Source organism: Phacochoerus africanus, chromosome 10 (genome assembly GCF_016906955.1).
Source record: "Phacochoerus africanus isolate WHEZ1 chromosome 10, ROS_Pafr_v1, whole genome shotgun sequence".
In the NCBI taxonomy this organism is placed as follows: domain Eukaryota; kingdom Metazoa; phylum Chordata; class Mammalia; order Artiodactyla; family Suidae; genus Phacochoerus; species Phacochoerus africanus.
In genome coordinates, this window is record NC_062553.1 from 10,117,559 (window position 1) to 10,122,132 (window position 4,574).

Below are 4,574 nucleotides of genomic sequence, written 5' to 3' on the forward strand. Positions count from 1 at the left end.
CTTGCTAATCCTCATTTCTAGTAACAAGAGGGCAGGCCAGTGGTTCAGGGCTTTTTGGTTTGAGTCAGTATTCACGTATAATTAATATAGCTTTGCTTCATTTTATTTATTTTCTACAAGCTTTATGAAAGCATTACTTTCTAACTGAATATTTTATTTTAAAAACATTTATTTAAGCCTTAAAAAGTAAGTTGATTTTAAAACACATTATGTAAAATTAGTGCAGATGGTATGTAAATGTAAGGAAATAACTTTTTTACTACATGATTCAGTATAAAGTAATCACTTGGATGAATGGCATGCAAATAGAGCAAAAATCATGAAGGTGGAATGAAAGTGTATAAAGTTGAAGAAACACTGGAGTAGATGACTCCAAGGTCTCCTGCTTTTTAAATACCCTTGTTGTCCACTGCACAAATGCATATGGAAATCACTTCTTGGATGAGTGCTTAAAGGGAACCTATTCAGCTAAGAAGACTTATTTACCTGCTTCATCCTTCTATGGCTTGGAATAAGGATATGCTGGCTAGAGCTAAAGCATCCATGTAGGAGCATGAGGTGGTCTTCTTGATGGATGCCAAATTCTCAGAATAGAAATAAAGGAGTCTGCAACACTGATGATTGCAGAGCCACTAAAGAAGTCCTAGGCTAGCTACTGCTAGACTTCGTTCATGAGACCGAAATAAACTTTCCTGTAGATTCCACTGTGATTTGGTATTTCTGTCTGATGCAACTGGAGTTAATCTTTAGGCAGAATTTAATTCTTACAAAGAACTGCTAAAGGTATGGAACATAAAATATTGTGTTGGTATGTAAGATAAGGCACTGGAGGCAGCTATTGAGGAGTAGGATATTGCAGGCAAGAAATTTAGTACTCCCATGTTATATGGTAACAAAACTTTTGGACAGCCTAGTTCATACTGGAAGTTGGACCACAGATCACAAGCTCACTGAGGCTACAACATTAAGATGGAGGAGAGGAAAATTCCAGAATGTTGATGGATTAGCTCCCTGTTACTGGATAACATTATTGCCAAAATTTAGCAGCTTAAAACAACAAATGTTTATTATCTCAGTTTGTGTGGGTTAGAAATCCAAGCACAGCTTAGCTGGCTCCTTCTTGATCAAGGTTCCTTTTAGGGTTCCAATTACGGTATTACTTGGGGTTTCAGTCTCATCTGAAGGTTCAGATCTATTTAAAAGCTCACTGGCATGGTTGTTGGCAGGATTCAGTTCTGCAAAGCTTATTGGACTAAGACTTTCAGTTCTTCACTGGATAGTGGTCAAAGGCCTCCCTCAATTTCTTGCCATGGGCCTCTCCAGGAGGCAGCTGATTTGTCTCAGAGAGACAAGGTTATAGAATGAGAGAGAAAGAGAAAACACCCCAAACCTAATGTACGAGCACACACATCACCTCTGCTATGTTTTATTAATCTGCAGTGAGTCACTCAGTCCAGCCCACATTCAAGGGTGGTAGATTACATAAGTAAATATTAGAAGGTGGCAGTCACTGGGGACTATCTTAGGGGCTGCCTACCATAGCCGGCACGGGACAATATTGTCTGATACTTTTAGCAAAGTTCCACAAGAAATAAAGTCAAACAATATCTATCTATTCATAAGAAGAGAGCATAATAAATACAATTTTGCTTTGCCTGCAGACTCTCATCTAGATTAAGAATCTTTAATTGGAGGAGTTCCCGTCGTGGCGCAGTGGTTAACGAACCCGACTAGGAACCATGAGGTTGCGGGTTCGGTCCCTGCCCTTGCTCAGTGGGTTAACGATCCGGCGTTGCCGTGAGCTGTGGTGTAGGTTGCAGACGCGGCTGGGATCCCGCGTTGCTGTGGCTCTGGCGTAGGCCAGTGGCTCCAGCTCCGATTGGACCCCTAGCCTGGGAACCTCCATATGCCGCGGGAGCGGCCCAAAGAAATAGCAAAAAGACAAAAAAAAAAAAAAAGAATCTTTAATTGGAGCTCTTGAAAGATTATTACCTAACTTAAATCTATCATCAGCAGGAAATCAACTTGCTAGTGAAATAGGAATTGCTTCCTGACTAAAGTTGCATTTGGCCATCAAGTTGGGGAAGAAGAATGGACAGAACACAGACCTCAGTAAGTAAACTCCAACAGCCTTCAGGTTGAAAACCTCTAGCTGGACAAGATTTTCGGTTGTGGTCACTCATACACAGAACTTCCCAGGAGCATGTAGAACAGAATCTCTCTAGTTGTTAAATAAGGGCCTTCCCTATAGGAAGAGTCATTTTCCATGTACTGGTAGCTCTGACATTTGATCCATCTACCTTTTACTGAATGGGAGTTTTCTCTGCAGTTATGCTGTTTGCTTCACCACTGAGTGGTGGGTGTGTGAAGACTGAGAAGCAGTTTATGGGTCACTGAGGTTCAAGGAGATTCCTTCAGATCTGGTGGAGAGAATTGCACATCTTCTAAGATCTTGGACTTTCAAGACAGTATGGTACCTAGATGAGGAACTGGGGCTCTCTTCCTTGGAGAGGGGTTATGATCTCTGTTATAAAAAAGGTAGGTGTGGATGTTGGAAAATGAAAAGATAAACTAATAGGAAATGTCCGATGCCTACTCATATCTATTTTCTCCTTTTGCTTTAGTTACTGATCCTCAGTTTATTCAAGGTAGTAACCCACCCAGATAAAAGGATATAGTTCCCAGCCTTCCCTGCAGTTACATAGACAAGGTGATGAGGTTCTGTTCAAGGAGATGGAAGCTTAAGTATCATGGGGGACTCTGGAAAAACTTGAAGGAGAGCTAACCCACCTGGAAAGGATATCCTTTACCCCTTCATACCTCTTCTTCCTACTGCCTGATATTTGAACATGGTGGTTAGAGTTCTACGGAACATAAGCTGACCTTGAGGATGGAAACTAACACTTGAATGATGAAGTAGAAGGAGCCCAGGTCCCTGATGACCACAGAGTATTCACATCTGCCCTGGTCTTCCTACCTCTGGTCTTCTTTTATATAAGAGAGGAGTAAACGTCTGTCTACCTTATTTAAGCTACTGCTATTCTAGGTTTTTATTGTTATGCATTTCCAAACTGATAGAAGCATGCAGGTACAAACAGCAAGTTCTCAAAGAAGTGCCTGGCACACAGTAAGTGCTAAACAGCAATAAGGCATCATTACCACTCTTATGCAGTGTATGGATGGATTCATTTGGTCAACCCAACAAGTCTAGGGAGCATGCACTTTATTATCATCTTCGTTTTACAAGGTGCACCAACTTGTCCAACTTCAGTCAACCAGTAAGTAGCAGAATAGAGATTCCACCCAGGCATTTTGGTGCCAGAATAGCTGTCAATAAAGTTGAGCAACCTACATGCCTGTAGCTCACCCTACAATTTCTGTGAGCCATGATGGTGTCACTTTGGGGTGGGGGGCACCTCTTTCAACTTGCTGATTGGATTGTAAAGGGTTAATGCAATACAAAGTGCAGGGATGTGGTTCCTGCTGGAGTGGACAACACTCTTCTGCACACATACTGTTTTCCATTCCCAGTCATCCAAGGCTCCTCTCCTTTTGCCCAATCCAGAGCTGGCTGCAGGGAGCTGCCCTCTCCCCTCCCCACCCTGCCCCCGCCTTGGGCTATTCCCAAACCTGAGTGAGGGAAGGACAGGGGAGGGAGGGGCTGCTAAATGCTATGGAGGTAATTAGGTGTCAGAGTAGAGGCAAGGTCCTATTGCTGTAAGTGAAGAAAGCAGTCTAAACACTAGAGCCTCCAGAAGAACTCCTCCCTGGAAACTGCTGCCTCCTTCACGCCTTTGTGTCAACTGTTTTGTTTGGTTAATCCCCTCACATCCAGCAGCTGAGGGCTGCATTTTAGAGAAGAAGCAGAAGTAAAGCAGAAACTACTGGAAACCAGAGAAGGGGAGGGAGACTTGGGACAGTTAAAGTGCATCTGGAAGGCCAGGGGCCCGGGGCTCCCAGAGGAAGTTGAAAAGTTTGCAGGGACCCACTGCACACTTTGCATGTTTTTGATACTTAGGAGGGAGAGGGACAGGCAAAATTTCAAGACTGATTAAGAAGCTGGGAAACTAAGTTCTCCCAAGGTTGATGTGGTCTTTGTGTTGCAGAGAGGAATACTAGAAACAGGAAAAAGAAAGTGAAAGAGAAAGTGTTTGAAGTTTGAACAAGTACCCAGCAGAGACTGGCAGTCCACACAGCAGGATAATGGTGATTACTGCTAGTAGCTGACTGCTTGCAGGCATTGTTCTAAGAGCTTTATATACACCACTAAGCACTTAACCTTTTCAACAAGGGATACCACTTGTCCTCATTGTATATGTGAAAAGATTAGAGCACAGATAGGTTAAGTAACTTGCCCAAGGTCACACAGCCAAGATGCCAATCTAGGCTTTTAGTCTCTAGAGATCAGGAGCTTAACCACTAGTTCCTCTGATGGAAAGTGTTTTTGTGTATGTGTGTGTTTTTGTTTTTGTTTTGTTTTGTTTTGAGTCAGCAAGGGAGGGAGGGAACGATTCAATTAATGAATGATCAAATTAATGAATAAGTTAATTACTGAATAAATGAATTTACAAACC